Below are 23,857 nucleotides of genomic sequence, written 5' to 3'. Positions count from 1 at the left end.
GCAATTTTGAAGATATGTAAAGGGGTACTTGCCCTCCAGATATCAAAACCTGATGTAAAGCTAAACTAATTAAGATGGTGGAGTGTTGGCAAAGAAATAATAAAGGTAATAGAAGAAATGCTCAAAAACAGCTCATTGTAAAAACTGGAAATTTGCCTGTGATGGAGGAGGCATTGCTTTTCATCATTTACAGATGAAAAAAAAACAAGCATTGAGTGTTTAGAAACTTGTTCAAGATTCTGTAGCAAGCAAATAGTTCAGTCTACTTTGTCCCAGATTTTCCGATGTGAGGATTTGAGATGTCAACCTCTATGCTGCTGGGAGAGAAAGGGAAATGTGTGATATAAGAAACATGTGATAGTCATTGGTGCTGATCATCAAACATTTCTGGTGCTCTACCTTTCAGTGAACATGGTAAGTTGCACTTCTCAATTGATTTTGGAGTTAGGCACGGTAATGAGAATCACTTTGGACCACAAAATGGGAGATTAAATCGGGTATCTCACTGCCATGTAGAGAGATAAGAGTCAGTGCATGATTTGGATTCTGTGTTTCTTTCCCACTGCTGTGTTGATTTGGGTCTCTGACTGAATTTGCTGAACCATGTTGTTTATGTAATTTGAGCAAAAAATACACTTTTGTTGTGTGAATCCACTGATATTTGGCAGCATAATCCAGCCCTATCTGACAAAATACAATAATTATAACAAAAAAAGAAAAGGACAGTGAGACTGAGAGATGTATCACCCAATCTTTTTACCTAAGTTAAATCATGAAATTTATTTTTGTTTCTTTCAAGGCCATACTTTAAGTCACACAGACAACAGCTAATCCAGCAGAAGAATTTGTAGAATTTAAAATACTAGGAAGTAATAAATTAGTCCCCCAGATTCATATGTCACAGAGAGAGACTAGCCTAATGGTTAAAGTTCTGTATAGTTCAACTTGTGTTTCAATTCACTATAAGAAAGACCTTGAACATTTAAGAGCCAAATCAGAAGGGAATCAAATGGTGTTAGTATATTCTTTCCAACTTGTCTGAAAAGCCATACCATAGAGTAATGCTGACTTACCTCATTTCGATGATCTCCTGGGAAGAGGATAAATGAAGTGTTTAATTCCTGCTATGATTCAGAACCAGGAAGCCAAATCCCAGCCTGTGTTTTCAGAGTCAACCGTCAGGATAATTTCTGGCAAGAGCCTTTCTTTTTCTGTTAATACAAAAAGTGTATGAAAGATTCAGATTAGCTGCCTGGCTTGATGCAAATCACAGGAAATTGCTTAAATTTCTACTATTCCTCTTCTACAATGAAACTGCCTGTGAGCAATTTGCATTTTTTATTCATAGAACATAGAAAATTAGGTTGGTAAATTTTCTTATTATCAAAAGCCATAGCTTTGTGAGATATGTAAAGTGTTAACTACCACTTGTAAGTATCTAAGTGAAACGAACAAAATATTTTAGGGCAGTACATGGAAAGACATAAAAATATAAACTACTGCATGTCCTAAGAGAAAAATTATATCAATAAAAATTTTATTTTTTTCAAGTTAAGAAATAGGAGTCTTCCTATTTGATGATTTGAAAAATATTTATTCATTCATCTATTTAAAAAATAGTTATTGAGTCTTAGAAGTTAGCCATAGAATTTCATATGGAGGTAGAGAAATGTACAGCACCAGTGCCTGTCCTCAGAGAGCATAGTTCTTTTGGAAAATATAAGACTTTAGATAGAAAGGAAGAAAATAAAGGAGCTATAAACCTAGGGGCAGACTCTCAAGTAAGTTTTAAGTCTTGAATGGTCCCACCACAAACAAACAAAAAAAACCCATCAACAACACTCTTCTACATTTTCTGAAATCTTTATTTTCATTTTGCTAGATTTACCATAATTTTAGCTATTAACACAATTTCCTTTTTCAGCTTCTTTTAACAGAAAGAGTATAGGATTTGAAGTCACACAAAACTAGGTTGGAATGCCAAATCTAATAGTGACCCTCTTGGCTTAATTCCTTAAACTCACAAAGCCTTAGTTTCCTAATCTAAAAACTAGAATTATATTTACTCCATAGATTTTACTTTATTTTGGGAAAATTTATATAAAACATCTAATGTGCCTAGGGCATATGAGGTGCTCAATATATGTTAGTCCCCTTAACTTAAATAAGCCAACTTCTTTAAAAATGAGAAACCAGTTTAAGGCAGGAATCTATAAAAACATCATTGTTATTAGATAATAGATATTATTTGAGATTAATGCATTTTATTAGATATAGTATAAATATTGTTATATATTAAAAATTGAATATATGCTAAGTACTATCTAAGTACTATCCTAAGTAGACGACAATAAAAGAATGAGAGAGTATAGTATCTTCTTTAAAGTAGTTTATATCTATGCATCCTTCACAGCCTAACTGAAGTGAATTTGACTTCTTTCATCCTTTTGCTGAATTATTCTTCTTAAAAAGACAAAATGTCATGATTGAGGAGGATAGAGATTTCAAATTGGAGAGGGAAGCATAATGCAAAAGAATAGGGTTAATATAGGGCAGGCTCTGGCAGTATAGTAGTATGTACGGATATGGGAAAATGGGTTTGAAGAGGTGAGGGTAAAGTCCTTAAAGGAACAGAATGAATTACCATAATCACAGTTCTCTGTTTTCAAAATTCTATTTTGTGTTTATCCAAGGCAGAGTGGATCTCTCCCCTTTTTCATTCTCTTGTACATTTTAATGTCACTGATCACAGGATATAGAATTTACATTAGTAAAATCCGACTGGAGAACCAAAATTTGTTACCTTGATTACATGGGAAAATTAACTTCTAGAAAACCAACTTATAAATGAATTTTTGAGACTGCCTTTACTGACTGTCCATATACTATGTAGACAGAAACTAAACGTGTGGAAAGAGTTATAAATCCCTGCCATATTATCTAATAACACAGACATTTCTTCAACAGTAACAAAAAATGAATAAAAGAAATGATAACATGTACTGTGAAAGTGTGAAGAAGTTAGATCGTCTCAAATATTTAACTTAGAAAGTATCACAAAATATACTATATGACTGAGGTCTTGAGTGATGATAGAATATGCTTATTTCAGAGGACCATTAGTGGCTGTGGAATATTTATACACCTTTATGACATCCACAGTATTGAATTTGATTTAGAGCAAAAGCATTTGGTTAAATAAGCTGTAGAAGTTAAGGATAAATTACTACATGCCTTCATATAGGAACATGTAATTTCTAATTCATCTTCCAGGAACTGTGATGTGTTCGTCAGATAGGTTTTGCATGTCAGCAGTGTGGAAGTATGGCAGAAGTTAGGAAAAGGAAAGAGTGGATCTCAATTTTTCTCATCTACAAATCTCCTGTTCAAAAAGGAATGCCTATTAAGGCAGAGAACCACAAAAATAGATCAAATTTACCTGCCTTTATTTTTTTTCCTTTCTACTTCCTCTCATTTTATTCTATTGCCTTGGCCAGGGTCCAAGACAGAAATCATATCCCTAAATAATTTTATACCCAAGAAGAAATATTACGTAAGAAAATATTTTGGAGATGATTCTTCTGAAGATGAACTTACTTTCTCTGATTTGATTACTCCTATCACCAAAAAGGAGACTTTTATTTCCTACTCTGAGGTTCACCATGAGTTAGAAAACTCGGTACAGTCCAATCTGGACTGTCTGTCCCAGGCCCTCCTTTCAAACAGAACATAGAAAAGCTTAAGCTGTGAGCCCCATTTTATGTGTTTTAACACAAATACTACCCAGGATGTTTAAAACCTGTTAGAAACAATTGAAATGACTACAACATTTGCCCTGGTGGGGCAGAGAACAATAGCTTGCTATCTGGACCAGGTTTAATAAGATGAGGGAAAATGACTAGGGGCCTTCAAAGCTGGCCTGTGCAAATGCCTTTTCAAAGACTAATGGTAATAATCATGGCAGAAACTCACACTTCATAAAATACAACAACAGTCTTTATGATAAAGAAAAAGAGAAACCTATGTAGAATTATTATCTTCCTGCTCATTGTGACACTGTCAACCTGCAAATATTTCCATCCTTACTTGAGGGTTGCTATGCACTGGAAACATATCCGTTGTTTTCAGTCCCCTTGAGTTAGATTAATATGTGTGATATCTTATGCCAAAAGGCCTTTTTGATTGTCATGGGGAGAGTCATTAGAGCCTGACCTTAACTCAGTAGTGAATAGTGACATTATTTTAGTCATCTATACCAACTTTTATTGGCAAAATGACAACCTATTCTTATTCACGATCTGTCAGCTTCTTCTGAAGTCATTTAACTCAAGCTCTGTATGATAGAACTTAATATTAGAGGCATTGACCTTCAACAATTTTGTATGAACATGGTTGACAGGTATAACGGTCATGGGAAGTGCAGATAATTGGATCGAAAAAATGAGTTTCACTGTACAGCAATATACTCTATCCCCGGTTTTACTGTGGATGGGTTAGATATACACATCGTGTCAATTTTAAAAGGCATTTTGCCATCTTGAAATATTATAGAAGTACTTATCCAAAATCCCTCAATGACTGGAGAATGACTTTTTATGTTTATTATTTTCTTTGAAAAGGAGGTTAACAACAGAGGGCCCAGGAAAGAAAAAAACATTTTCAAGTGACAATTACATAAGTCATACAAACAGCCTTTTACTTCTCAGAGGAAAATACTCTTGAAGTACACAACGGTGAAACTTTTGCAAAATCTTTGTTGTAGTTATGAAAATATTCAACCAGATTTTGCACTAGTTTACAATTTATGAGTAATAGTCACTGAGTAGTGGAGAAACAATTATCATCATTATATCATCTAAGAGTCCTCATTCCACTTTACACAGTTGGATTATTCTCTCTCTATCTCTCTCTATATATATCACTAAAATATTTCTGGTTGCTTATTTCATATATCCTATGATATTTAATAAACTAATTATATGTAATCATGTATTGAACTTTTGTTAACTAGATTAGCACAATCATTACTTAACAGTTGAGTGTGAACACTGTAGTTCGACAATATACATTCAGATGCCAGCTCTAGCACTTTCTAGCTGTGTGATCTTGGAAATATTAATTAGCAAGTTTCAGCTTGTTTCCTCACCTACACAATAGGAATAATTTGTTACTATATTGCATCACATATTGAATAAACTCATGCTTATAAGCAGTAAGAAAGCACCTGTCCCAGAGCAACTATTGAATGTTACTTTGCTGCTGCTGCTGCTGATAATGATGATGATACTATTGTATGTAGTATGTTTACCCTTTGGTATTTCAACTTCAAGGCTAAGAAATATAGTAAATTACGTAGGTTGATCTAAGCACATTGAGAAATTCAGATTTGGTTTTCAGGGTTTTGAGGAATGTAAGTTCTCTTCAGTTAGAATTAATCGTTCACAAATATGTGAAATCAGAGTTATCTTTGAAGATGCAGAATGCGTTTATTTGGATCCTTACAGCCTTACAGTCCCTCTCCTTTCAGAGGCTTCTGTATTTAAACTTTCTGTTTCCTATACACTAAGATGTTGAGTATTTTGTCTGTTACAATTTCAAAGAGTGGAATGGCATAGTATGGAGAAAAATCTAGATTTCAACTCTAATTCTTCCAATAAATAGCTGGATTTTCATTCTATAAGTTATTGAGTCTTGTTAATTCTCCCTTCCCTTACAAATGCAGAATTATTTGAAGAATTCTTTTTATATGTTTAAATCATTATGTCCTGAACTCAGACAGATTGGGTTTGAATATATACCCCACCATTTCTTGGAAGTATGACAATGGGTAAACTAATTGAACTCTCTAATCATCAGTGTTCTCCCACTGTAAATTGCAGTGGTATATGTAACTACTTCATTCCTTCATAAAGGTTTTTTGATGATTAAATAAAATAACACCCAAGACAATTTAGAAAATGGTCTCATAGAAATATATGTTCAATAAACATGTATTATAAATATCAGAAAACTCAGCTGGAAGTACTAATTGATTTTCTTCCTTTCTTTTCCCACTTAAAAAAAAAGCATATGCTATGAGAATGCTTAAATCTAGATTAATGAAATCAAATCCTCCAATAGTCAAGATATTCCTAGAAAACCCTTCAAATTAGGGCCATAGACAGTTGACGACTCTACTTGTATATGAAGATAGCCCTGGATAGAAACACTGGTCATTACACATATTAGAATTGATTTTCTTTGTATGTTGTGCCCCTTCCCAATGAAAAGATACTTTTTATAACTATAGGTATCATTTCTGCCAAATGAAATCCAATAGAGTCGCTTCTCATTTTTAATCATTATACACATATTTCTGACAAATGAATGGAGGATTTTTTTTCCTTTCTTTTTTCTGGGGGGCGTGGGTGTTAATGAGGCATTTCACATGTTACAGAGTTGATTTTCTATCACTGGTGTTAGTAAACTTTAAAGAAAAAAACAAACAGGTTTATATTAAGCATTTTTCTCTTTATATATGGTCAAAAGAGTGTTTTAATTGTACATATCAATTTATCAATTAAAGGGATGAAGGCTACATTCAAACTAGTTTAAGACTTAAAAAACAGCCTCAGTGTCACTCAGCATGTCAGAGTGACCCATTACAGGAGTCATTGACCTCCCTCTGTGACAAGCATCTTGAGGTCCCATGCTATTGATACTGACTCAGGAGAAGTAAACTTATCTTTTCCAGTTGCCCCTGTGGCATCCCTAAAACTATAAGTAAGGCTCTGGGAGACCATAATAGGTTGCAAGTCTGACTTCTCAAAACAATTTCAATTGAGTTTTAAATTGCTCAAATAATATGTTCATTTGGGGGTAGGAAATCAAACTTCTAATGCCAATTAATTTGTTGCATAATTTCAAGTGCCTGATTTCAAACTGATATTGCTTGACATTTCTCGCTACTGAGAGAAGAAACAAATTATACAAGTACTTTAGACAATTCTATTATTACATTAAATAAAATGAATGCACAATTAGTGGTTTAGCATCATTAAATAAAATGAATGCACAATTAGTGGTTCAGCATCATAAACTCATATATAATTAAAAGTATGATACAGTTTTCTGGAATCTCAAACAAGGTAATACTTAATTTGAAGTAAAAGCTAGAACTGTGCACTGACAGATGAATTTTTGAACCCTTTTGATTGTGACACAGTTATTTTTCTGTAGCTGTTCCTAAATTTCCCCTCCCATCAAATAACAGATGGTAGCATTTATCCACAGGGTTCTGGTCATCTTCCTATTTGCTCTCAGATCCATTCTCAGCCCTTTCCTGTCCTGCTCTATATTGCAGAAAAGTATATTTCCCATAATCTCTTGCCTACTGGCTTTTAAGAAGTTTCAGTCAATGAGAGTCTCTAGCAGAATACAAAGTTAGGAGGTGGGGAAAGATGGTATATTTGTCTTCTTTTCTTTCTCTTAGAGCAGCAGAATCTCCACTAGACAGCTTTTACCTTCTGTGATCTCAGCTCCAACCAAGAGGAGCTAATACATTTCTAGCTTCCACCTGTTGACAGCAGATCCTGGGATCAAGTTACATAATTTACTCTTTTCCCTCTAGCCTTAGAGATGAAAATTTCTCTCTATTTCTAATCTTTTGGTGGGCTCATTGTCCTTAAATCTAGAGCCTGTGTATTTTCTGACTGAATCCTAACTAATACACTTAAGTTAAAAGAGAATATATCTGACCTCCACCCACAAGAAGCTAGATTCCTTCTTTCTGAAATCTTCTGGAATTTAGCCATAATGGGTCAATTCCATTATGGAGCTTGTCAGAACATTTTCCAGGAGAAGAAAAGCTTAGGAGCATATTTTATTGGTTATCTCATGTAGACCTAAACAATATGCAAATAGTGCATATCATTGTGTTAACTGATATACAAAGAAGGAAAAAAATCATATGATTATGATTCCAAAGAACATTAAAAAAAAATGCAAATTCAATACCCATTCGTAATTGAAAACACATACACACACACACACACACACACACACACACACACACACACACAGACACATCTGGAAATCTTAAGGAGTAGTATAAACTTTAAAGCATTAGAAAGATTAAGGCTCAAGTCATAAAGCAAAATACTTTTAATGGTAAAACAATGAAAGTTTTTCTACTGAAATCATAAGAACCATAAAAATGCCTGCTGCTATATGATTATGTAATCAATCCAGTAGGACTTGAAACAGAAATAAGAGTTTTAACAATGAATAGAATGAAGATAAAATGTTGACCATCTGTAGATGACATAATTACATGCTTTGAAAACCCTAAAAAAAAAATCAGCCAAAAATAATAGGAATAGTCAACTAAAGTCAAGGCAAATATATGTAAAAACAATTAGTAGAAAATTTTCCTGTAACAAGCAGTCAGAAATATAAATGGAAGTAGAAGTAATTCACAAAGGCACAAAATATAAATTTTAAAACCATTCTAACAAAACATATGCAAGACGCGTGTGTGTGATTAAATGGGAATATAATACATTCTGAGTGTCTAATTTAATATTGTATGCTAATTATTCCTAACTGTGCCCTAATAATGACTAAGATATATTTTAGAGCCATAATAAGTAAAATGATATAATACACAAGTAACATACAGATTGAATAGAGTCTCAATTGAAAGAACTTAAGAGTCTGTGATATCAATATTTGTTAAACAGATCTTCCAGAATAACTTGAAGGAGTGAAATATTTAACAAATAGTGTCATTATTATTTTATATAAAAGATATCTTAAGCTTCTACCTTCAGATTTTTCTCTTTAAATGCTGCATTTCCTTTTGGGTTATCTCTTTAGTTTTAAAAGTTTCATCTATCACCTCTAAGAATAAGGTCACCAAATCTCTCTCTTTAGTCCTGCTTTCTCTCTCCTGATAATGAGATGCATATCTCCAAATGTCCCAACTGATCTAAAACAAAGTAATTCCCAAACGATGCTCAACCTTTTCCCCACTTCTTCAAATTGAAGACCCATTGGAGACCAACTACCTGTTCCATTCCTGCCTCCTCTATAGTAGTGAAAACAATTGAGAAATCTTAGATGATCAGTTAACACTCATAGTGTTACATTGAAGTACTACATCAACATAAATTTTTCGATGTAAAATTAATTTCTATAGAAATATGGCTTACTATCAGTGTTTACAAAATAGATAACGTGATTTCTTATAAAGTTTTAGAAACTACATTTAAAAACTACATTCTTTAGAGACCGTATTTTTAGAATTCTTGCAGACTTTTAAATAATGAAGAATGTTGCCTCATTTGATAATCAAGCAAATTAGAACTTCTACTTAGAGGTGGGATGAGGTAACGAGCAAAAGACTCAAACATAACAAGAACAATAAGTACATTTGTAAGAAAGATGAGTTGTCTCAGGGACAAAATATTCAGCAGAGCTTTTGGTGGAGACAAGGAGCTTTAAGCATATGGCCACTTTGGCACTCAGAGCATTTCCCTTATTTTGGAATTACATGGAGTCAGAGTGAAAACGTACACATACAATGTTGGGAAAATAGAGTGAAGATTTCAGAAGCATGGGGAAATAAAGAAAAGAGATCTAAACCTGTCAGAGGAAGGGATCACAAAGAATATATCAAGACTTCAGTTGAAAACCCTGGAAGGCAAGTGGTAACCTAGAGGTAAAGTAAGCCTCATCAAAGCTGAAACCCAGTCTCAGCACATCACATCCCTAATTAAATTAGGTGATCAGTCATCACTGAATCAGCTTAGTAGCGGAAGAAGTAGCAAACTCATTTTTCCAAAAAGATAGCATCAACTCGAGTACAAGTAACATACAAGCAATCAAAAATTATTAGGTATGCTTGGAAGGAGATGGCAGCATCCTGAAATCTACTCTATATCTTTAGTGGGGACATCTCAGCTAAAAAAGAACAAATGCAAACATGCTATCAACAGACCTCCTGGCTATTTATTAGCAAGAGAATTCTTATATGTTGAATACTATTAATAGATAGTACTTGGTCTGTGTAGGTTCTATATGGTAAATAATACTGGAATTTGTGAATGTGTGTCTAGGCTCATTTCAGAATGTCAGGTAAGCTATGTAATTTAAAAATGTAAAGATATTTTACAAATTAATTGGCTCACTCTATTCAAGCAATATGCCATATGAGTTGCTCATCTTTAACTTTCTGGTTAAATCTAAAGCAGAATGAATCCTTTAGTGGGAAAAGAAGGACATTTTCACTGCTCTATTTTATCCCAGAGATATCTGGTATGTATAAACATATAGAGATATACAAATATAAACATACATATATGTGCATTTATTTTGACAGTTCCTTTCTCTTTTCATTATCACATAAGTTCCATGAATATTTTTTGTTCTCTTTTGTTCTCTTCTGTCCTACAGTGTCTAGAATATTTCCTGGTACACAGCAAGCACTCAATGAATGTGTATAGAATGAATAAGTAGATAAGTAAATAAATGAGTGAATTTGAATTTGAAAATAAAAAATATATCTGAAAATTAAGATACCCCTCAAATTTATATATAAATTACTGCATGGAATAAATTTATTACAGTGTCTCTTATTTAATATTCACACTATGTAACTAGCTTGATTACACATGTTAAGTACACACAAGTTTATGAAACCTCTGGCTGAGCTGGCGGCAAACTCTAGAATACGGACCAACTGCCATTAGCTTTGGAAAACTAGAATAGACAAATCTACAAGTCAGAATGTGTCTATGTGCATGTTAGTGAAGGAGTCCCAGAGCCACTTCCAGCTATTACTTCTGTCCAAAGGGATTAATTGCACTCATCGCCCAAAAGACCAGCTGCTGTTATCATGCCACCATATTGAAAATTATCCTAAATCATATGATCAGAAGTTACAGTCTTTTATAATCATAGGATTGGGAATTCAGGACATGTGTCAGAATTAATTCAGTCTAATTATCTACTTTTATAAGTGCAGAAAAAAGACCAAGAACTGTGAGATTTGACCAACATCTTGTAACTATTTTCAGACAAAGCAGTATCCAAAGCCAAGATTTCTAAATTTTTATCCAAAATATTGTATTACACTATTCTTCTCAGTGACACTGTTTTTACAAGTCCATCTAATTAAAAGCAATAATACATACTTTTGTGATCTATACTACAATGGACTGTAAGAAATCAATGAGTTATAGTTGTTCCCTATACACATTTTTTTGAGCCCTTGAAAGAAAACTACTGCAGATATCAAAATCAATTCTTGAAACCAAAGATACTTACTTTGTCCTTTTTTGCTTTTGCAATTTGGGGAAACTTTTTATAGTTGAGGTTTTCCTGAACCACTTCAAGGGTACAACTTTTTGAAGTCAAGTGTTCCAACAATTTATTTGATATGCTCTGTACACAGGTAGAGACATGAAGATTCTCTCAACAAAATAAATTTTTTTAAATGTTGGTTCATTTAATGTATAATGTATATAGGTAGTAACCATAAAATCTGGAGACATATATGAATATATTTTTGTTTTGTAAATAATATCAATAACATTAAATTTGTAAACAGATCTATATTTTGAAATGTTACAGCCATTCTTACCTTTCCACCCAATGTCACAAGCCAAAAATCTAGGAGTGATTCTTGACTTCATCCTTTCCTTCACTTCTATAATCAAATGGAGGATTTTCTCTTTATTTTACCTAATAAATATCTTTAATTTGTCTATTTTTAAATCTCTTATACCACCATATTAGTCCAAATTAACAAACTATCTCACTTGAGTAATTGGCATAGCCTTAAAATGCAATATCTATTATGTTCATTATGCTGCTTCTATCATTTCAATGGCTTCCTAGTGCTCTCAAAGAAAAGTCAGAACCCCACCCTCCCAACCACCCAGCATTGGCTGGAGGGGAGGCTGCAGCCAGTCCTGGTGCCATGAGCTGGGCTTCCCATGCCCCTGGCCTAGGAGCCTTTTCTCTGCCCCTTTAGGTTTCCATCTTTTGGTGGGGGTGGGGGGTATTGTTACTAAACTTATGGGACTTTTGTGTTTTTATGTTGACTCTGAAGCCAGGTCCTGTAATGAAGCTAGGATACACCTTTGCCTTTGGTGCAGCTAAAAATAATAATAATAATGCTGCTTCTTTTCCTTGAATACAACCAGAAACAAAAAGATATGCCATCTTCATTCTATTACAAAAAATTATATTCAGATTGATTGCATGTTTGCATGGATAAAAAGTAAAAACTTGTCACCCTTGAGTTCCCTCAATTTATGGCTGTATCTCTCAGTCTCATACATAACTAATCTAGTTCCTCCTTCATGTGACTATTTTTCAATTGTTTGGAAAGATTTACTAGGCCCTTACCAAGGTATATTCTATTTTCCATGCTAAGCATTTTCACTTATTTCTTTTCTTCCATAATGATAGTTTAAGAACCATCTTCCTCCTCTATAATCCTCTATAAATTCACATGGTATACATTATAAATTTGGTGTCTAAAATTAAATACAGCAATCAAGATGTGGGATGGCGAGATTGGAGTATGCCTAGAGCTGACTTTATGCCAAAAGAGCCATTAAACTCTCTTCAGCAGTATTATTGTAGTTACTCTAAATCTCCTCATATTTTTTCCCTCTGAGGTAAAATTTATATATACTGAAATGCTCACGGATTAAACTGTACAATTCAGTGAGTTTTGATACATGCATACCTCCAGACATCCACTACCCTGCTCAAGGCTGAATATTTCCCTCACCTCAGAATGACCCCCTCAGTTCCCCTCTAGCAAATTCCCACTCCACATAGGGCCAAAAAAATTCAGATTTCTGTTCCCATTTATCAGTCTGTTTTCTCTGTTCAAAAATTCATGTAAACCAAAAAATATAATATGTACTCTTTTGTGTCTGGCTTCTTTATTCAATATAATCTTTTTGTGATAATACATATCACTGTGTGTATTCATTTTTGTTAAATTTTTATTGATGTAGTAGTATTCCATGGCTAAAGCATACCACAATTTGTTTTTGTTTTTTCATTCACCTGGATGGTTGATGGATATTTGGGTTATTTCGGTGTTTGGTTTATGAGTAAATCTGCTTTGAACATATCTATACAAGTCATTTTTGTTTGGTTGGTTGGTTTTTTGGACAGAACTAAAATAGACAGGAGTTGAAAGCCTGTCTCAGAGGTTAATATTTACTTAGGTTTGGGGGAAACTGAATAATAGTTGTAAAAAGTAATCATATCATTTTACATGCCCACTAGCAATGTGTAGGTATTTTAATTGCTTCACGTTTCACCAATGCTTGATGTCAATCTTTTTCATTTTAACCATTCTATTGTGTGTGACTTGGTAACACATTGTAGTTGCAAAATGCATTTTCTGGTGACAAATAAATTGAGCATCTTTTGCCCATGTTTATAATATTTTTTAGCTTCTTACTATGCGTTGATTGTCCCTGAAATATTTTGGATATGAATCGGTTTGTATCCTGAATTGTGTGAGTTGTGTATTCATCTGTTATGAATATTTTTCTACTCTATAACTTTTTTATCCATTTTGTCTTTTCTTTGAAGTCAAAATGTATATATTTCTATGTTTAAAGTTATTGGTTCTAAAAAATCCTTCCTTATTGCAAAGTCACTAAGATAGTCTCCTTTTATCTTTTTTAGACTTTGTTTCTTACTATATTATATTTAGGACTATGATTCATCCATTTTATATGTGAAGTGATATAGGTAAAGTTATATTTATTCATTTTTTACATATAAATATTGAATTTTTCCAATACCAATTGTTAAAAAAAACCCACTTTCTATTGAATTAACTTGACTCATACTTCAAAATCAATTGACAGTGTAAGGATAAGTGTATATCTGAATTTATCAATACAGATAACTAAAACATCTATATGAATTCTGGGTCTGCTTCCACTAACTTTCTTCTTTCTTGATCATGGGTCCTATTTTCATGCTTCATTAAATGTCTTACAAATTTTTTTATTATATGCTAGACATTGTGGAAAAAAAACTGCAGAGACTGGAATTCCATTTATCTACTTGTCAACATTTTAAAAAAATACTACATTGCTATGATCATTGTAGCTTTATATATAAAAAAAGTTATACTCTCTATTGCTTTTTATGCATCTTTGAAGTTATTGGTCTTCATCATATGCCTTTAGCTTGAAGAATTTCTTTTGGAATTTCTTGTAGTGGAAGTCTGCTGCACATAAATTCTCTAAAGAATTGACTGTCTGAAAATGTTTTTACTTTGCCTTTATTTTTGAAGGATATTTTTTCTGTGTATAGAATTCTAGGTTGACTATTTTTTCTTTCAGCACATTAAATCTATCCTTCAATAATATTTGGCTTCCATTGTTTCAGACGAGAAATCAGCCATCATTCTCACCTTATGTTGTCTATAATGTATCTTCTCTAAATCAGTCTCTCTCTCTTCCCCTCTCCCTCTTTCTGTCTTTCCCTCCTTCTGTCTTTCCCTCCTCCTTCCCTCTCTTTCTTTCTCTGCTTTTAATAAGTGTTCTTTCTCTTTGGTTTCAGCAGATTGACTATAATGTACCAAGGTGTTCACCCCCTGCCCAGCCTTAATCTCTTTAAATATTTCTCCTGTCCCGTTTGTTCTTTTTCTCCTCTTTTTGAAAATCCAGCTGTGAATGTATTAGGGTATTTGATATTGCCCCATAGGCATTGAAGTCTCTGTTCACTTTTCACTTTTTTCTTCTCTTCTTATATCAGTTTGCCTTCTGGTTTATTCATCTTTTCTCATGTTGGATTCAGTCTTTTATTTAGCACTTCAAGTGAGATCTTCATTTTTATATTTTTTTTTAGCATTTCAATTTTGTTCTATTTTAGACTTCTATCTCTCTGCTGAATATAAGTTTTATAAGTTCATTAAGATTTCCATTTTATAACATATCCTTTAATATTTTTATCAGTTACTTTAAAGTCCCTCTCTGATAATTAGGATATCTGTATCAGTTCTGGGTCTGCCTCCACTAACTTTCTTCTTTCTTGACCATGGATCCTATTTTCATGCTTCATTAAATGTAAATGTTTTATTGTATGCTAGACATTATGGAAAAACTGTAGAGACTGCAGTAAATAATATATATCCCCACTAAAAGCATGTCTTCTCTTCAAGGCTGCAAGTTTGGAGTGCTAAGTCAATCTAGTCTCTAGTTGAGATGAGTCAGATTTTTGGCATATTTAGTTTGGATTAATTTCATTATGAAGTTCAAATATTCTGAAGGCAGAATTGTGACATTTTATTAGATCTTGAGATGTAAACATGAACAATATTCTGGAGACTTTTTCTTTTTCAATTAACAACTCAGCCCTCAACTTTCTAAACTGTGGAGGATTTCTCTCTGCCTTTTAGCTTGGCTACCAGTTTTCTGAACTTCTGCTAATTTTTTTCTACTCTCCTGTCCCACCCATTACTTTCTGCACCTAAAGAAATTACTTCCTTACTTTAGTTTCAAAAGGTTGTAGCAATTCAGTGACTAGGCTCAGAGTGTCTCAGTGATATTTCTCTGAGTATTTCTGTCCTGAATCCCAACTTGAGAAGACCTTTGATTCTCATGGAGGAAAATTCATTTTGCCTGAGAGCAAATTCTGTCAGCTGTCTTACTATGCATCCAGTCTTCATCACTTCATCATACTATGTCATGCATGTGGAAGGCCTGTGATAGAAATGTGTCAGGTAGATAAAAACTTTTTTCTATGGTGCTGATCAGGATACTAATCCATCATGCTAACCAACACACAACTATAACAAATTCATTAGATGTTTGTCTTTGTTTCTGTTTATGACAGGTTTTGCTTCTTAACAGCTCTCTGACAAAGATGGAAGAAGTCATGGTTCTCTTTTCTCCAAGACAGGGCTTGTCACTTTCTGTAATATAGTTAATTTAGGTTTCTTTGTAACCTAAGCTCTTTGATTTTCTTATCTCAAATTTTGTAGCTTATCTGGCAAGTTTCTGTGATTTGAGTGATGACGATGTACTCTTGTGACTTCCTTCTTCTAAGCAGTAGTGAAAGTTTAACCTCCATGTTTTTGCTTCCTCTCTGTTTTTTGTTTTGTTTTTTTTAACTTGTTTTCAAATAACAAACATTTTATCTTGATTTTTCCTCTTCTTGAAATATGGACTTGGTTTATCTGTATCAACAACCCTTAGGGAATTTGCTTTCTATTCATCTTTGCATCTTTGTATTTTTGCCACACTAAGACTGACCCCTTGAGTTCCTGTCCTATTGGCTTTCAATTTTTCTTGCTGGGATAATTTTGAATAGTTTCTGAGATCATATTAGATTTTCATCTGGACATATCATAGTTTTTATTCATATTGTGCTTAGTATTGTAAGTCACCCCGAAGGTGAGCCCTAATACTACTTGAGAAGCAAAATTAGTATTGGTACATTAAATGTTCTTGAATGTTATTGCTTTTGGTTGCTTGGTCATATATATTATATTTTCTTATCAAATCTGACAGCTTTCATACTACAACTTCTAGGTGAGTGATTTTAGTTAAACTGAGCATCTCTTTTTACATTTCAAACTTAGACCTCAAAATGATATTTGTGCTTTTATTGTTGTACTAGTAAATAATCTATTTTTCTGCATGAGATAGAAAACAAAATTATAATATTGTTTTTAAAACACTAAAAATGTTGTGACTATGTTACATTGAAAATTAAATCATGCAGAGAAATCACTAGCAAAATCGTGTTTAAAGACAGTGTATTAAGAATGAAAGTCATATATGCCATATTTTTCTATTTTACCTAAGCCTAAACTTATCACTATATTTCTTGAGATAAAATTTTAGATTAATGTTTTTAAAATAATCAGTACTTTCATGACATAAGGAGAATTACAAAATTACTAAACACACACAATTTTATTAAATTATTAAACATTCAACTTTGTGTATTTTGTGTGTATTTTGTAATTCTATATTGTATACTTTTCTCTAAATTAAAAAAGAAGTCTAAGATTTCCCTTTATCTAATCCCTCTTCCTTAGGGAATTCACCAACTTCACTGGATATTCATGGGCTGCAATGGTAACATTTTAAAATCTGTATCCTATGAATTATAATGATATAAGCATGATTAATTGTGTATATATATTTTTCTACTGTTCAGGTATACTGGTGAAAAAGGCAGATATAACAGTCATCAAGAGGTCAGGTTTTGATGAATAATGTACCTATGTATGGCTTTCCATGCATCTGTCTGGTTTGGAGTTCACTGAACTTCTTGGGTCTGCTGATTTTTTAATCACATCTACCAAATTTTCAGTCAATATTTCTTTGATTATGTTTTCTATGCCATTCTCTTTCTGTCTTCTGAGATTCTAATTACATTTTTGTTTGTCTCCTTGACACTGTGTCATCAGTTGTTAAAGTTCTGTTCATTTATTTTGGAGGTGACCATGCTAGTTTTATCACAGCTATTAGGTGGCACTGAAAGGAGTAGTATTGCGAGACTGAGATTATTCTTATATCTGAGTTTGTACAAATAGTACTACATACATTCAACTAAGGTATAGTTGTGTGTGTATTATTCAATTTTATTGAGGTAGAATCTTAATAAAGTAGGAGACAAGTCCTTTGACAGATAAATGCATGGCAAATATTTTCTCCCGGTCTGTGGTTTATTTATTTCCTTAACAGTATATTTTCAAAAACAGTATATTTTAATTTTTATTAAGTTCCATATGTTGACTTTTTCTTTTATATTTAGTGCTCATTCTGTCCTAACAATGAAATTTTCATATTTCATTTCTGTCACTTTGCTTTTAAAACGTCATTGCCAGGGCAGATGTTTCAGTACTAAACTGTTCATTGCTGATGTCTGTTTCTTTAAATCAGCATTGCAGATAGCAACAAACTACATAAAATATTATGTAATCCTTCCCAGCTTTACCAGGATGTCAGAAACGCTGTGTCTGACAGTATGGAGCATTGTGGCCTAAGGGAAGTGCTGAAATTGTTTGGCAAGTCTTATTTTCCATTTTGATGGTACTTTTATCTTGCTAAAAGAAGCTGTACAAAGAGTGATTAGGCAGCAAGACTGCGGATTTCTAATTGATGCCCTGGCCTTTAAATCTGCCTTCACGTGAGCTGTGATGTCCTAAAGAAACACTTTACTCAAGGGGCCATTAGGTAGAAATGTTCTTTCCTGATAAATGATGTCTTGTCCTTTCAATTTGTCTTTCTCAAGGTAGTTCTTTATTTAAGGTGTACCTTGAAGAAGGAGAAATGAGGAGGAGTGGGAAAGACTAAAATGTATTCCTCACCATTATCTCATGCCTAATACCCGTGTTTTACATTTTTCTTCATCAAAAGTAGGTGCTTAAAAAGGAATCTGTTTTATCATGAGAAATTTCAGACTGATGATGTCTGTACTCAATGCATTCTCCTATGTATTTTTCTTTTCTGAAGGAGAAAGATGGGTTGTATTACGCTTATCTCAAGTTTAGTGGGGCTAGCTTCATGGAGGCTGCTCAGTGAACTTGATATACAGCCCCTGGAGGCGGTGTGTTAGTGTTTGACATGGACCTGAGGAATCTAAAGGTGTGAATGTATAAATGTATGGCAATGAATCTGAGCTGGCAGGAGGGAGAGAGAGAGACAGAGACAGAGAGAGAAGAAGCCTGATTCTAGTGCACTGGGAAATAGCTACACTTCTCATGGCAGGGGACATAGGTGTGTTTCACAAAATAGAAGTGGCACATGCAGTAGAAAGAGCCTGAAAGGAATCATTTATTATGCCGCCCAAAGGACCAACTGTAATGGTATTAGTGATCCATTTGAAAATTTAAGAAAAGAAGAAAATGAAACCAAGGAAGAACCAAGGGAGGAGTGATAGAGCAATAAACACATTACTCATTATCACAAGGAATGAAGTTGAATGCTGCAGATAAAGTCCTCTGAAGCACCCATAGAAGCTTCCCTCAAGAGAAAGACTCAATTTTAAACACCTGCCTGGTCCAGAGAGCACAAATCCAGCTATAAATTTTCCCAGTCAGGTGTGACCCTCAAACTCCCATTACCTTCTCTCTTCTCCCATTTAGACACTGGTGGGATCACAAACTTTGATTAACTAAATGAAGGAAGAGAAGAAATAATAAGAGCATGAAAGAGATAAAGATCAACTATATCCTTATCCCTAAATGGATTACAAGAGTACCTGCATACCTATAACGAGCCCTAGCTGTCCTAAGTGTTATCAGTGCATAGAGATTAAAATTGATGTGTATTTTGGACAGGACTCTTGAAATTACTGACTTGTGACTTAGAAGGGTGGTAGCATTTCCAAAAAGTGACAGAAAAATCATAGATCCATCTGAGTTTTTACACACTGGCAAAATGAGAACTGACACAACAGAATAAATGTACAGGGGGAGGGAAGCAAAAATGAAATTGCATTCTGCGTATATCCCATGAGTCCTGCTGCTTCACCATAGCAAATTAGTATCTTATTTCCAGAGCCTCTATCTCTAGTACAATGTTGAAGACTGGAGGTGGTATTAGGCATCCATCATTTCTTTATGATAATTTCCAAAGGTCTTCTAAAGTTTTCCCCTTAGGTATATTTGCTATTGAATTTCCATATATCCTCTTCATGAGGTTTCTTAATAAAGTTCCTATCTATTTCTAGTCTGATGGAGGATTCTTTTTTCATTGCAAATAAGAATTGAACTTAATTAAATGCTTTTTTCTGCATATATCAAGATGCTTTTATTTCCCTTTTTTAACATGTTAATAAGATGGATTTTTGAATTGCTGAGATAAACCCAATATGGTTCTAATATATGACTAGAATTTTTATTCACTGATATTAATCTTTATATTTTTTGTATGATTGTTTTCTTTTGGTATGTTTGGTATCAACATTATGTTATTCTTATAGAATACAGTTTAGTAAGATGTATATATATTATTATATAATATATAATATTTATGTTTATAATTCTGTACATATGTATATGCAAAACTTATATATAATTACTTTACATATACATAATTTGTATATGATTTTTATGTGTATGTATATATGTGCACACACATATATATAATACATACATTTTTGTTTTCAGTTTTATGTACACCATTTCTTCTTCGTCATACTTTCCCTCTCAGTGTGCTTTTTTCTATTTAAATAAATTCTTTAGTAATTCATTCTGTGATGGTTTATGTGATACATTCTCATAGCTTATGTATGTGTACAAATGTCTCTTTTTTTTTAGTTTCTTCAGAGATAGTTTAGCTGACTATAGAATTTTAGGCTGACAGATGAGTTACCTTAGCACTTGAGGATATTTCTCTATTTTTATCCATCAGAAGTCTGTTTTCAATTTAAATTTTATTATAGGCTCTTATTCCTGAGAGTTTTCATATCTTTTTTTATTCTTAATGTTTCATATTTTATTATTATGAGTCCAGATATGGAGCTATTTCCTTTATCCTGATGGATATTTGATAGACTTTTCAATTTCAAAATTCTGATCTTCCCTTCTATAAAATTCTCTTCACATAATGGTTCTCCGCTTTTCATTGTCTTCTATTCTTCTGAACTTTTGACAAGTGGTGAGCCTTTCAATCTGCCTGTTCTTCAGATCTCTAAACCTTTCTTTCATATTTCCCATTTAATTTTATCCTTCTATGCTAGCTTCTGGATGATTTCCTCAGTAAATTTATCAGTTCACTAAATGTCCTTTCAATATGTTCAATCTGGAATCAATCATATCTACTGAGAATATTTTTTTAATTAAATGACAATTTTTTTTCACTTTGAGATGTTATACTTGGTTATTTATTATAGCAATTTGTTCTTATGTTACCAACGTCTGAAAGACATATTTTTTTTGTTTTTGTTGAGTATTATTCTAAATTTAATCCCTTTGAAAATTATTTTTAAACTTACTTAAAAGTATTTTATCTTCTATATTATTATTTTAACCTTACATATAGTGACTTGAAATTATGATTGTTAATATGAAGCTATATTTCTTGTTAATGCATTTATATTTGTTAGTATTAGATTTTATCATGTGTTTCTTCCATTTTAATTGTAAGCTTAGCTTAGACAGGAGGTACTTTTGTTTATTTGTTTGATTTTTCTCTTCCTGAATTCATTCCATATATTCTAACAAATCTGTGTTGCTCTGCACTAGTGTCTTGGCCAACATCCCAGAAATATGAATCTTATATTGATTATTTGGATTTCTGTCCATTATTGAATCACTGATAATGCAATATTTACTCCAAGGCTGGAGAAAAGTGTGTTTCAATTTCTGGTCACTGGCTATGTATGTGTTATCCCACTTCCCTACACCTAAGAATTATTTTTAAGCCATTGATCCCAATAATGGTTAGTTGTAGCCTTTAAAAATAATTTTTCAGGAGCAAGGAATGTCACTCCAGTCCTTCACTTATATCAAGGAGTCAGCTCTAGCCACCAAGCAAGGATGGAGTACTTTGGGGATGTTGAATATCTGGTCAACACTTCGTTTCTGTGGCTCTCACCCTTGCTTTAAAATAGAAATATCTGGAGAGCTTTTTAAAAAACTGATGCTCAGACCACACACACCCCTTTTCCAACTTGTTACTTATATTGGTCTAGAATGGGAAACTATCAAGTGTATTTGAATGTTGCTGGCAATTCTTAACGTGCAGCAAGGATGGAAAACATTGGCTAATCTGGGACCTGGAGCCCAAGTCTTAACTCTAGCGCCACCCATTGCTTTGTATTTCACTTTCGTTTCTGCTCCATAGAGGTGTTTACAGTCATGAACTGTCTAATAAATTGTCCTTTAATGAATGCTGAAGCCACAGTAGGTGTCCATTAAATACTTGATTGTCAGGGACTAAAGAAAGCTGGCCCATTCTCACATTCCCTTCCAAAAATATTCTTAAGATTCTCATTAATATGAAACCATTTATTGACTGTCTAATGTGTGCCAAGAACTATATTAGGACTAACAGACAGAACTGAATAAGCTTTAAAATTAGAAAGAGGGAAAGATAGGCAAATAGGTAAACAAAACAAAGTTGAATAAATACTTAAATACTATGAGCTGTAATAAGAAAAGTGTAAGTGCTTTGTTAATCATGACTTAAAAACTGGAGGAGGAATGTTATTCGGGCATAAAATGAAGGAAATCCTGTCATATACTACAACATGAATAAACCCTGGGGAAATGGTGATAAGTGATATAAGCCAGTTACAGGAAGGCAACTACTGCATGATTCCACTTCTCTGAGATACCTAAAGTAGCTGAATTCATACAGGTTAGAAGCCGAGAGTAGAATGGTGGTTGCCAGGGTCTCAGGAGAAGAGGACATGGAGAGTTGCTGTTCAATAGATATAGAGTTTCAATCATGCAAGATGCAAAAGTTCTAGAGCTCTGCAATACAACATTGTGCTTATAGTTACCAACACTCTACTGTACACCTAAATATTTGTGAAGAGGCTATGTCTCATGTGATGTGTTTATTTTTTTATTTTTATTTTTTTTAATTTTTGAATTTTATTTTATTTATTTTTTTATACAGCAGGTCCTTATTAGTCATCAATTTTACACACATCAGTGTATACATGTCAAACCCAATCGCCCAATTCATCCCACCACAACCCCCACCACCCCGCCACTTTCCCCCCCTTGGTGTCCATACGTTTGTTCTCTACATCTGTCTCAATTTCTGCCCTGCAAACCGGTTCATCTGTACCATTTTTCTAGGTTCCACATGTATGCGTTAATATATGATATTTGTTTTTCTCTTTCTGACTTACTTCACTCTGTATGACAGTCTCTAGATCCATCCATGGCTCTACAAATGAGTCAATTTAGTTCCTTTTTATGGCTGAGTAATATTCCATTGTATATATGTTCCACATCTTCCTTATCCATTCGTCTGTTGATGGGCATTTAGGTTGCTTCCATGACCTGGCTGTTGTAAACAGTGCTGCAATGAACATTGGGGTGCATGTGTCTTTTTGAATTATGGTTTTCTCTGGGTATATACCCAGTAGTGGGATTGCTGGGTCATATGGTAATTCTATTTTTAGCTTTTTAAGGAACCTCCATATTGTTCTCCATAGTGGCTGTATCAATTTACAGTCTACCAGCAGTGCAAGAGGGTTCCCTTTTCTCCACACCCTCTCCAGCATTTGTTGTTTGTAGATTTTCTGATGATGCCGATTCTTACTGGTGTGAGGTGATACCTCATTGTAGTGTTGATTTGCATTTCTCTAATAATTAGTGATGTTGAGCAGCTTTTCATGTACTTCTTGGCCATCTGTATGTCTTCTTTGGAGAAATGTCTATTTAGCTCTTTGCCCATTTTTGGATAGGGTTGTTTGTTTTTTTAATATTGAGCTGCATGAGCTGTTTATATATTTTGGAGGTTAATCCTTTGTCCGTTGATTCGTTTGCAAATATTTTTTCCCATTCTGAGGGTTGTCTTTTCATCTTGTTTATAGTTTCCTTTGCTGTGCAAAAGCTTTGAAGTTTCATTAGGTCCCATTTCTTTATTTTTGTTTTTATTTCCATTACTCTAAGAGGTGGATCAAAAAAGATCTTGCTGTGAATATGTCAAAGAGTGTTCTTCCTATGTTTTCCTCTAAGAGTTTTAAAGTGTCCGGTCTTACATTTAGGTCTCAAATCCATTTTGAGTTTACTTTTGGGTATGGTGTTAGGGAGTGTTCTAATTTCATTCTTTTACATGTAGCTGCCCAGTTTTCCCAGCACGACTTATTGAAGAGACAGTCTTTTCTCCATTGTAGATCCTTGCCTCCT

General features: G+C 33.5%; 1 long non-coding RNA gene across 2 annotated transcripts in view; it reads right to left on the bottom strand.

The window, feature by feature from the left end:
- The window catches only part of LOC309644267, a 215,327-nt gene that overhangs the window by 45,068 nt on the left and 146,402 nt on the right, over window positions 1–23,857 (bottom strand). For both annotated transcript variants that reach the window (XR_014254328.1, XR_014254329.1), the window contains exon 3: window positions 1,074–1,211. This is a non-coding gene — a long non-coding RNA (uncharacterized lncRNA). The remainder of the gene's footprint in view (window positions 1–1,073; window positions 1,212–23,857) is intronic.

The sequence above is a fragment of the Balaenoptera physalus genome (assembly GCF_965194825.1).
Source record: "Balaenoptera physalus genome assembly, chromosome: 15".
NCBI lineage: Eukaryota > Metazoa > Chordata > Mammalia > Artiodactyla > Balaenopteridae > Balaenoptera > Balaenoptera physalus.
This window is presented reverse-complemented; position numbering and strand designations above follow the sequence as displayed.